Raw genomic sequence first — 13,683 nt, forward strand, 5'->3', positions numbered from 1 at the left:
ATCCCTGTATACAAATATATGTATGCAGACGAATATGTGACTATGCAGACAAGAAATCCATAGGCAATTATGTATATGTACGGGCGCATAGATACACTTTTTTCTTAGGATTCCGATAATAAATTTCACTGACATCTCATTACAGAGCACACAATTTAATCTCCGTTGGAAAAGACCCACTGGGCGGTGGTTTCGGCGACATACCGCCCAACAACAACTGCCACGCACTACACTAAAATTTTAATTTGGTAGCGCACTCCACAACAACAACCACTATAGCATTTTTATATTGGCAACCTACGGCCGCAACAACCACAACTGCATTACCTTTTAAACCGACGGCACACGACGCCTACAACAACACTACCCATTTGCTCACTTAGACAGCGCGAAACACCACACAATAACCACATATATTTTTTCATTTTTATTCATTCAACACCAACCACCACTTGTATACATTTTTATATTGGCGACATACCGCCCGGCAATAACTACATCATCTTGGTAACATCCCACACAACATTTTTCCACCGGCGACGTTGGTCTACAATAACTGACGGCACAAAACACAACAAGAACAACAACTGAATCATCTACAAGAACTTGGTAATTTAAAACATAAAATTTCGCACCGGCGGTGTCGTGCTACAACAACAACAACCACAGCCTTCGCCTATTTTTTGTTGGCGATATACCGCCCAACATCAAGTATCACACACACCCACAGACACTACATTATATTTAATTCGTTGCATGCACACACCACAACAACAACTGCAGAAACACAATAAAATTGGCAACATCGATAGCACTTTTCACCGGCGGCATTGAGACGCAATCACGTCAACACATACGACAAGAAAAAATGGTACTTTTGGCAAAACGACACTAAAGAAAGACACCAGCAACAAGCACAACACGTTTTGTAAAATTTTGGGCCGGCGCTTGCAGTCCTATTAACCTAGACAACAGCAAACACCGGCGGAGGGAGGAGCTGTTCCGGAATCACATTCGGGCATAATATTATTTTTGTATATATTTATATATCATAATATTTTTTTATTTTTATTTAAATACTATCATAGAGGGCATAATCTTCGCAAGGAAGGGGCAAAGGGGGTTTTTCATTACCGGGGTAAAGCATTTTGTTGTTAGGAGATATATAGTTTTTTTATAGTTTAAATCCATATTTCAGGAATTAATGGTGGCACTCCTGCCTCCATCCCTTTACTTTTTGTTCTACATTATCTTTTTGTGTCATTTTTTTCTCGGTTTGACAGTTCTTTTTTTTATCTTTTAAAAATCTTTTTTTATCTTTTAAAAATAAAAACGGAATTAATACAATTTTTCTAATAAATATTTTCAACTATATAACAAAAAACGAAGTACAACATTTTAAAATTTATAACAAAACGGAAATAATAAAATTTCTAGTACAATATCTTCGAATTTATAACAAAATACAGAGGTAATAAAATTGGCTAACGAAATACTTGCAAATATATACAGAGAAATAATAAGAAAATTTCAGAACTAAATCTACGACTACAAATATACATTAAAAGAAGCAGAGATAATACAAATTAAAGAAAAGGAAATAATAAGATCTAGTATAATTCGGAAAAACTTAATTCGCTTATTTAAGGGCAACTGTACCATCAAGCATCGACAGTAACAACGGCATTCCTCTACTCACCTAACGGCAGGAAACTACGCCATATATCTATATATATGCAGCAACAACACCAGCAGCGCATAATACTGGCAGCGCAGTAGCAGCAGCAGGACCAACATCGGGGCAGCAGCGCAGCAGAAGAAGCAACGGCGGCTAGGCAGAACCTCGGAAGCAGCATTTAAGTATATTACTTATATATGCATATGTAGTTTTTGCAAATTTTTTTCGACATACACACATTTACATATATACATAAAATATTATGGATTTCGATTAAAACGGTGGTACTGTTGAACAACCAAATACATTTTTGATTAAAGCGGTGCGTCCGTCTAAACTTAACAATTAATACTTTTTCATTTTTCAACAATTCTAAAATTTTCGAACCATTTTATAAAATTCAACATTTGCAAATTTACATTTAAATTTTTCTCTCAAGTTTCAACTCATTTTACGAATTCACATTTTCTTCAAATGTTTAATATTTTCAAATTTCTAATTTAAAAGCTTCTCAACTCATTTTACAAGTTCCCATACTCTCAAGCTTCAATTTTAATTTCAAATTTTCAAATCATTTCACACATTTTTCTTTCAAAGTTTCACATGTCTGTATTTCCATTTTTCAAATTTTCATTATACTTCAGTTTTTCTTTAATACTTACATTATCCAAAAAATTATTTTCACTATATAATTGAACTAGATAAGCAGTTCACGTGTAATCTATAAATTTCGTAATTTTGATATAAACATTGGTTTGTGGAAAACCAATTCAGATTTTTTTTTTAAAACGGTGGTCCCGTGAAAAACCAAATGAGATTTTTTTAAAAAAGCGGTGCGTCCGTGATTACCACATTACTGAGATTTTTTGCCATTCATACTTTTAAATTTTGAGCCCATTCTAAATTCAATTTCTTCTTTCAGCTTTTTAGTATCAATATTTTTGTTTCAATTAGATTCTCCAGTAAATTACAAATACTTCGCTAGCGACAATTCACTGTAAACCAGTTCCCTTTCCAACTTTTTTTTTCCTTTCAACATTTCAACTTCAAGTATACATCCAATAAGTGCTTCATTAATTTCATAGTAGTTTAAACTTAATTATTTTGCTCTTCTCATAACTACATGTACAACCTTAGAGATAGGAAGCGAGCCCACAAAACTTCAGATTCAGAAACAGATTCCAACAAATTAACGTCAAGCTCGGAAAGTTTAACTTCATCGTCGACCGAAAAATTCACAAAACATGAAAATAAATTATCCTTATCAGCAAATTTCCAAGGCTTCGAAGATTCTATCAAAAATTTAACTTCTAATTTAGACTCAAATCTCAACGATTCCAATAGTGCAAAATTAACTTCAACTTCTTCTAACTTAAACTCAGATCTTAACGATCCAATTAGTGCAAACATTGCCTCAACTTCTTCTAATTCAGCTTCAGATCTTAACGATCAAATCATGGCAACACTCGAGCAAAAGAGATCTTTCATTACCATGTGTGCTACTTCTATTAGAGAAAACTACAGCGGCGATCCGTTAGCGCTTGAGTCCTTTATAGACAAAATTGAATTACTTGAAGAGTTCGCCGATGAAAATTTAACTGGTACTTTCATATCATTTCTAAAATCGAAACTCGAGGGTAAAGCGTTAGTCAAATTAAAGCCGCGTTACGAAGTAGAATTAAACCCGACAATTCAAAAGTTGTCGCGGGTAAAATCGCGTCTTTACGTGTGGTAAACAATAACTACTCGGAATTTGCCAAGCGTGTTGAAGAATTGTCAGACTCACTAGAACGTTCCCTGATCATTGAAGGTATGACGCAAGCGAAAGCTCACTAAATGGCTGTAGAGCAAACAGTTAACGTATGTAGGCTAAACACTCGTTCAGAATTAGTTAAGTCAATTTTAGCATCAACTACTTTCAGCGACTCAAAGGACGTAATTGCAAAAATGATAGTTGAGCGTAATAATGAAGTTAAATAACGTCAAGTGCTAGCGTTTCAGTCGCGTATTAATAGGCCAAATAGTTTTCGAGGCGGATTTAGGGGGCATAATTACAGTAATAGGTTCAATAACAATAGCAGTCGTTTCAATAATAATAACAGCCGATACAATAATAATGGAAACAGTTATAGGTTTAATAACAATAGTAGAAGAGGCCACAGTAATAATTCTAATAACAATAATTCGGGCAATCGATCTAGTTCTCGGGGAAACAATAGTAACAGACGTGGAAATGCGAGTAATAATGCTAATGTGCGTGCTTTAAACGCGGATGCCCCTCAGGAGCGAACACTGGGGGAGCAAGAGCTAGAATACTAGATGAAAACTTTCCTAAAAACGCTGTTTACTGTTTGAATCTCAACTATTCCGATTTCATCGAATTAAAATGTAGTGATTCTTATCAGCCATGTACTTTTCTCGTAGATTCTCAAGCTGATATTTCATTAATTAAATTTTCAAGTTTAACAAATAGAGTCCAAATCAACGTTAAAGATATTATTAACATAACAGGTGTAACAACAGATTCGGTTTCAACGTTAGGTACAGTAAATACAAATTTAATTGCATCAAATTTTTTCATTCCGCATAAATTACACGTAGTAAGTGACGATTTTAACATACCTTCGGACGGCATACTCGGCAAGGATTTTCTAAAAACATATAAGTGCATAATCGACTACGCAAACAATAGCATAACAATTAGCATTGGCACAGAAACTCATAGTATAAAAATTTTACATGGTATGACCACAGACACTTTAGTGATTCCTCCAAGATGTGAAGTTTATCGGTTGTTTAATTTGAAGAAATCTAAAAATCCTGTGTTTGTAGACGCGCAAGAAATTTGTAGTGGTGTTTTTACCGCAAAGTGCATTGTTGACACAAATAACCCAATTTTAAAAGTTTTAAATATAACCGATGAGGTAAAATATGTCAACAAATGCAATATAGTAACCGAAGAAATTACCAACTTCAACGTATACAAAATCAGTGAAACTTCAGAAAATACAAAACGTTTGGAAGAATTAAAAAGTGTTCTACAAAAACAAATGCCAAAATATGACCAATGCCAATTGCTTGATTTATGCATAAAATATGCCGATGTATTTGCTTTAAATACGGACCGTATGACTCTTAACAACTTTTACGAACAGAAACTTAGATTGACTGAAAAAATCCGGTTTACATTAAAAACTATCGTTTGCCTTATTCCAACGGGAAGAAATAAATAGACAGGTTGATAATTTACTGCAGAACGATTTAATAGAGCCAAGTTTTTCAAATTACAATAGCCCACTGATTTTAGTTCCAAAAAAAGATCCCACAGGTCAAAAGGCATATCGTATGTGCGTAGATTTTAGAGCGGTTAATAAAAAGCTTATCGCTGACAAATTTCCGTTAGCACGAGTGGACGATATACTTGACAACCTTGGTAGGGCAAAATATTTTTCAACTTTAGATCTTTTTTCTGGTTTCCATCAAATTCCATTGCATCCTAACTCCAGGGACGTAACATCTTTTAGTACTGATAGAGGAGTTTTTCGGTGGAAAGTCTTACCTTTTGGTTTAAATGTAGCACCCAATTCATTTTCGCGTATGATGTCACTAGCATTTTCAGGCATCGCGCCTAATCAAGCATTCATGTATATCGACGATATTATCGTCATAGGGTGTAGCGAGACACATCATTGTAAAAATTTAGAGAAAGTTTTTGAAACTTGTAGAAAATTCAACTTAAAGCTGAATCCCAACAAATGTAATTTCCTTCGTTCCGAGGTAACTTTCCTAGGACACAAATGTTCCTCGAAAGGATTGCTGCCAGACGATTCTAAAATAAATGCGATTAAAAAATATACAAAGCCTACTGACAAAGATGCCGTTCGGCGCTTTGTCGCCTTTGCAAACTATTATAGACGATTTATTCGGAATTTCGCATTGCTGGCAGCACCTCTCAATCGTTTAAGTAGAAAAAAGTGGACTTTGTTTGGGACGAAGCTTGTGAAGTTGCTTTTTCGAAATTAAAATTAGCTCTAATATCTCCACAAATTTTACAGTATCCTGACTTTAGTAAAGAGTTCATAATTACAGTTGATGCTTCAAAAGTTGGATGCGGTGCTATATTAAGTCAAAAGCATGAAGATGCTGACTTACCAATCTGTTTTGCTTCAAAATCTTTTAACAAAGCAGAACAGAAAAAATCTATCATTGAGTTAGAACTTTTAGCAATATATTTCGCAATTAAACAATTTCGTCCGTACGTTTACGGTACACATTTTATAGTAAAGTCCGACCATCGACCATTAGTTTATCTTTTTAATATGAAGGATCCGTCATCCAAACTTACAAGAATAAGATTAGAACTTGCAGAATATAATTTTACAATAGTATACGTTAAAGGCAAATCGAACGTTGTGGCTGACGCGCTTTCACGAATAACGATAGACGAAATAAAAGACTCGACGAAATATGTTTTAGCAGTTACAACAAGGTCAAAGTCAAGACAGACAAAACCACAAAATGACGACAAACCCAAGACAGACGAAACTAGTGAAATGCAAGCAGTACAGGTTTACGACAAATTTTCGTACGACTTCTCGAAGAAAATACCGCGAGTTAAAACACAACTAACCTACGATAAAAGCGACCAAATTTCAAATTTTCAACTATGTGCATATTTAAAACACAAAAAAATCGAGTTACTTAATTTTGCGAATGCCAACGAAATAACGAATTTAGATGAGTTACTTTTGAGGCTTGAAAAAGTAGCCGACATTCACAAGATTAAGCAGTTAGAATGGCCAAAAAATGATATATTTTTCAAATATTTCACGATCACAAATTTAAAAGATAGAGGAAATCAAATTTTAAAAAGTTTACAAATTATACTAACAGACCCAGTAGAAACGGTAACAGAGAACGACAAAAAACAGAAACTGATGACAATTTTTCACGATGACCCACTTCTAGGCGGACACTGCGGTACGAAAAAACTATATGCAAAATTGAGAACTAAGTACTATTGGAAATACATGAGTCGTGATATAGCTAAATTCGTTAAAAATTGCAATAAATGTCTTTTAAATAAAGCGAAACCTAAAACAAAAGAACAATTAGTTATTACACCTACACCTTGAAAACCGTTTGATATTTTGATAATAGATACAATAGGACCTTTACCAGAATCCAAATATGGTAACAGGTTCGCAGTTACCATGATTTGTGATTTAACTAAATATCTGGTACCAGTTGCAATACCAGATAAGTCAGCTAAAACAGTAGCATCAGCAAATTTTGAGAGTTTCATTTTAAATTACGGAATAATGAAATCCATTAGATCTGATTTAGGAACAGAGTTTAAAAATGAAGTATTTTTCGAATTAACCAAACTTTTAAATATTTAACATGATTTTTCAACGGCCTACTACCATGAAAAGATTGGTTCAGTTGAAAGAAATCATAGAGTTTTTAATGAATATTTAAGGGCATACCTAGATGAAACATTTTCCGATTGGGACACATACCTAAAATACTTCACACTTTTCCATAACACAACAACACATACAGCTTTCAATAGCCAATTTACTCCCTTGAGTTAGTATTTGGGAAAAAGGCTACATTGCCACACGAATTAAAAAAAGAACAAATAGATCCCATTTATAACGTGGAAAACTATAGTAAAGAAGTCAAATTTAGAATGCAAAAATCACATGAATTGGCAAAACGTTTAATAAATAAGCATAAAATTCAAACTAAAACACATTTTGATAAAACGGCACGTCCGTTATCTATCCAAGTAGGCAACAAGGTTCTTTTACAAAAAGAGCCTCATCAAAAACACGAAAATATATATCAAGGTCCATTTACGGTAACTAAAATAGACGGGCCTAATGCAACAATTTTTGATGAAACAAATAAAAAGGAAAAAGAAGTACACAAAAATCGACTTATAAAAATAAAGTAATATTTTATAAAAAAAAAAAAAATCCAAAATATTCTAATAATTTAATTGTTAGGTAAATAAGCACTGTTAAATAGCCAAGAAGGTACACAAACAAAAAATCTTGAAAAAAAAAACTAATTTAAAATGTATATACTTATATTTTTCTAATGTAAAATCAAGAAAATGAAAATTAAAAGTTAAATTGTATTATCAAAAATTACATAACCAAAAAATAATCACTAATGTATAATGTAATGGTAACTATTTAAATAGTATCTAAGAAATTTATTTCCTATGAAAATGAAAAATTTAATATAAACCAAATCGTTATACTAAATTGAATATGTACAATTTGAAAACATTTTTTTTTTCTAATATATATGTTAATTTAATTGTAAGAGGAGGAAATTCATACAATCTATATGTACATAAAAGAGAAAAAAAAATAAAAAAACGAAAATTCAAAACCCCTAATGTAATATTTAGATAACAATAAAAATTTAAAATTGCTTCTAATGAACGAATTCAAAAGGAAGGTACACCCTAATATATTCGTTCATTGGAACCAATTAACTATATAGAATGCAAAAAGAAGAATGATATAAATGTTTGAGTTGTTTTTTTTTGTTTCAGCTACACAACTGCAGCGGTGCCGTTGGATAAGAAGAGTAACTTGGTGAGTGTTTTGAGTGAAACATTAAAATTTATCAAAATACACCTGTTCAAGTGTATGCACATGTCTTAGCATAGATTCCTGCGCTTGCAAAAATAGAACAGGAATTAGCAAGTCAGAAAAATAAAAACATATTGCAACGAACATATGTACATGCATGAAAAACGTCACAAACGTACGTTTGCACTTACACACATACCTTTTGTTTTCATATACACATAAATTCTTTTGCTTTGATGACCTACTTTTGCTTTGTACATATTTGATCTTAAGTTTACTTGAGCGGTTGCGGTAGGTCAGGGATTAGGGTTCTTGATTTTTTTGTTCGCCCTCTTATTTTACATTGTTTGAATATGTATCTTTAGGATTTAGAATTAGCTCCTATTAATAATATTACTTTAGGGCGGCCCCACAAATTTTAATTTTTATTTGAGTTCAAACAATTTTTCTATTAGTCATAGGTATTTTGTATTGAATTGAATTTGAAATTTATCTACTTCTTCTTAAAAGTCTAGAGTCACCCCTGGTCCACCTTTATGGCGATATCTCGAAAAGGCGTCCACATATAGAACTAAGGCCCACTCCCTTTTAAAATACTCATTAACACCTTTCGTTTAATACCCATATTGTACAAACGCATTCTAGAGTCACCCTTGGTCCACCTTTATGCCGATATCTCGAAAAGGCGACCACCTATACAACTACCACCACTCCCTTTTAAAACCCTTATTAATGTCTTTAGTTTGATACCCATATCGTACAAACACATCCTAGAGTCACCCCTGGTCCACCTTTATGTCGATATCTCGAAAAGGCGTCCACCTATAGAACTAAGCCCCAAGCCCTTTGAAATACTCATTAACACTTTTCGTTTGATACCCATATTTACAAACGCATTCTAGAGTCACCCCTGGTCCACCTTTATGGCGATATCTCCAAACGGCGTCCACCTATGGAACTAACGATCACTCCCTTTTAAAATACTCATTAACAGCTTTCATTTGATACCCATATCGTACAAACAAATTCTAGAGTCAACCCTGATCCACCTTTATGGCGATATCCCTAAATAGAACTATGGCCCACTCCCTCATAAAATACTCTTTAATACCTTTCGTTTGATACACATGTCATACAAACACATTCCAGGGTTACCCTCGGTTCATTTTCCTACATGGTTATTTTCCCTTATGTTGTCACCATAGCTCTCAACTGAGTATGTAATGTTCGGTTACACCCGAACTTAACCTTCCTTACTTGTTTATTGTATATTTATCTTAAAAATCGTTTAGATATGTTCAAATTTCACCAAATGCTTACGTGTTTAGCATATATTGCTGTCTGAAAAAATCATAGAGACCGGTGGTATATATAGTATATATCTCATACAACCGATTGCTCAGATAAGAAACTTTGCGCAATTTCTGCCCCATTTTAACAGGTAGAAGCTTCAAATTTCACCAAAAGCTTACGTACATAGCATATATTGTTTTCTGAAAAAATCGTTGAGATCGGTGGTATATATAGTATATATCTCATACAACCGATTGTTCAGATAAGAAACTTTGCGCAATTTCTGTCCCATTTTAACAGCTAGAAATTTCAAATTTCACCAAATGCTTTCTGAAAAAATCACAGAGATCGGTGGTATATATATTATATACCCCATATAAACTGTCATTTTTGCCCCTTTTAGAAGCTGTAACGACAGCCTGTCTCCATACTGGCTTGAATGAGTGGCAGCGTGTATATGTGTCTATGCGTTTATGTGGTTTGTGTCCAATTCCGTGCCTTAGCCGCAATTTTGCCACTAATCTAATGACATCACGTATTGACAACATTCAACATTGTACCTACAGTAGACACAATGTTGCAGCGGAAATAAGATGTTGCGCGTTGGCATCAGGTTGTTAGCAGCAGTCACTATGTTATTAACAACCTAGCAACATTGATGAATGCCATGCACCTATGTGTTTGTTTTGTTGTGTATTATGTATCTGGATATGTATGTGTGCAAAGCTATGAGCGTGTGAATGCATCAGTGCGAGCGGTCAAGGCACGAACCAAAAAAAATTATCTGTGTTGGTGGTCGCTTTGTGGAGCGGTAAGCGTGTGAATGGATGAGTGCCTGATTGTATAGATGGAAAATATGGGAAAGCCGAAAAGAAAATTTGGCATGTGATAGTAAAAATTTTCCGTTTCTGGTTAACGTTTCCTACCACGGCGGTGGCTATAAGAAGGGGAAAAATTAGTCAACGGGCCAAAGTCTTGTTTTAACAGTGTCCAGTGCAAGTCTAGTGGTGATAGTCAAAAGTGAAGTGCGCGGTTTTAAACGCAAGTGAAAAAGAAAAAAAAGTTCACAGTTTGTAGTGCGCGAATTTAATCGCATTTTTGAAAAATTTGTGCGAGTCGAAAGTTTCCGTGATACGTAAAAAGGGATAGCAGTTTCCAGCAAACATATGTTGCGAAAGGTAAGACATGTCCACTTTGGTTTTTTTGTTGGTACGGGCATGCTTGACCTGAGCTGGGTCTCCAACCTGGCCTATCTCCCAAGCAAGCCAAAAGAAAACTTGCATCGACATATATATCCCTGTATACAAATATATGTATGCAGACGAGTATATGACTATGCAGACAAGAAATCCATAGGCAATTATGTATATGTACGGGCGCATAGATAAACTCATTTATCATTACAGAGCTCACAATTTAATCTCCGTTGGAAAAGACCCACTGGGCGCTGATTTCGGCGACATACCGCCCAACAAAAACTGCCACGCACTACACTAAAATTTTAATTTGGTAGCGCACTCCACAACAACAACCACTATAGCATTTTTATATTGGCAACCTACGGCCGCAACAACCACAACTGCATCACGTTATAAACCGACGGCACAGCACGCCTACAACAACACCACACATTTGCTCACTTAGACGGCGCGAAACACCACACCATAACCACATATATTTTTCCATTTTTATTCATTCAACACCAACCACCACCTGTATACATTCTTATATTGGCGACATACCGCCCGGCAACAACTAAATCATCTTGGTAACATCCCACACAACATTTTTCCACCGGCGACGTTGGTCTAAAATAACTTACGGCACAAACCACAACAAGGACAACAACTGAATCATCTACAAGAACTTGGTGACTTAAAACATAAAATTCCGCACCGGCGGTGTCGTGCTACAACAACAACAACCACAGCCTTCGTCTATTTTTTGTTGGCGATATACCGCCCAACATCAAGTATCACACATACCCACAGACACTACATTATATTTAATTCGTTGCATACGCACACCACAACAACAACTGCAAAAACACAATAAAATTGGCAACATCGATAGCACTTTTCACCGACGGCATTGAGACGCAACCACAACAACAGCCACGTCAACACATACGAAAAGAAAAAAGGGTAATAGACGATTTTTGGCAAAACGACACTTAAAAAAGACCCCAGCAACAACCACAACACGTTTTGTACAATTTTGGGCCGGCGCATATAGTCCTGGTAACCTAAACAACAGCAAACACCGGCGGAGGGGGAACTGTTCCGGAATCACATTTGATCATATTATTATTTTTGTATATATTTTTTTATTTTTATTTAAAGACTATCATAGAGGGCATAATCTTCGCAAGGAAGGGGCAAAAGGGTAATTTCTTTACCGGGGCAAAGCATTTTGTTGTTAGGAGATATATAGTTTTTTTATAGTTTAAATCCATATTTCAGGAATTAATGGTGGCACTCCTGCCTCCATCCCTTTACTTTTTGTTCTACATTATCTTTTTGTCTCATTTTTTTCTCGGTTTGACAGTTCTTTTTTTATCTTTTGGTGCATTTATCTTCTACCATATACACATTTCTTTATTTACACATGTTTTCTGCTACCTATGGTAGCACTGCACCAACAAAAGAAAAAAATTTTTTCTGAATTTTTGAATTTTCGTTTTTTTGTATCTGTTTTCTTTAAGGATTATTGGGAAAACCAATGCCAACATACCTTTTCTTTGCCACCCCGAGATTATACACAATAGTGTGCCCTCCGCACCAAAGAATTTTTTTTTTGATTACAGATTTTTAATTTTTATTCTCAGTTGAGCAGAGCTCACAGAGTATATTAACTTTGATTGGATAACGGTTGGTTGTACAGGTATAAAGGAATCGAGATAGATATAGACTTCCATATATCAAAATCATCAGTATCGAAAAAAATTCGATTGAGCCATGTCCGTCCGTATGTCCGTTAACACGATAACTTGAGTAAATTTTGAGGTATCTTGATGAAATTTTGTATGTAGGTTCCTGGGCACTCATCTCAGATCGCTGTTTAAAATGAACGATATCGGACAATAACCACGCCCAATTTTTCGATATCGAAAATTTCGAAAAATCGAAAAAGTGCGATAATTCATTACCAAATACGGATTAAGCGATGAACTTGGTAGGTGAGTTGAACTTACGATGCAGAATAGAAAACTAGTAAAATTTTGGACAATGGGCGTGGCACCGCCCACTTTTAAAAGAAGGTAATTTGGCAGTCGTTGAAGATATCATGATGAAATTTGGCAGGGACGTTACTCTTATTATTAGAGAACGACCACGCCCACTTTTAAAAAATTGTTTTTTTTAAATTCAAATTTTAAAAGAAAAGTTAATATCTTTACAGTATATAAGTAAATTATGTCAACATTCAACTCCAGTAATGATATGTTGCATCAAAATACAAAAATAAAAGAAAATTTCAAAATGGGCGTGGCTCCGCCCTTTTTCATTTAATTTGTCTAGGATACTTTCAATGCCATAAGTCGAACAAAAATTTACCAATCCTTGTGAAATTTGGTAGAGGCTTAAATTCTAGGACGATAACTGTTTTATGTGGAAAAGGGCGAAATTGGTTTGAAGCCACGCCCAGTTTTTATACACAGTCAACCGTCTGTCCTTCCGCTCGGCCGTTAATACGATAACTTGAGCAAAAATCGATATATCTTTACTAAACTCAGTTTACGTACTTATCTCACTTTGTATTGGTGTAAAAAATGGCCGAAATCCGACTATGAACACACCCACTTTTTCGATATCGAAATTTCGAAAAATTAAAAAAATACCATAATTATATACCAAATACGAAAAAAGGAATGAAACGTGGTAATTGTATTGTTCTATTGACGCAAAATATAACTTTAGAAAAAAACTTGGTAAAATGGGTGTGACACTTACCATATTAAGTAGAAGAAAATGAAAAAGTTTTGCAGGGCGAAATCAAAAGCCTTGGAATCTTGGAAGGAATACTAAATAAATAAAATAAATAAATAAATATATAAATAAATTAGCGGTACCCGACAGATGATGTTCTGGATCACACTGG

The sequence above is a fragment of the Eurosta solidaginis genome, chromosome 1, assembly GCF_040869045.1.
Source record: "Eurosta solidaginis isolate ZX-2024a chromosome 1, ASM4086904v1, whole genome shotgun sequence".
Classification (NCBI taxonomy): domain Eukaryota; kingdom Metazoa; phylum Arthropoda; class Insecta; order Diptera; family Tephritidae; genus Eurosta; species Eurosta solidaginis.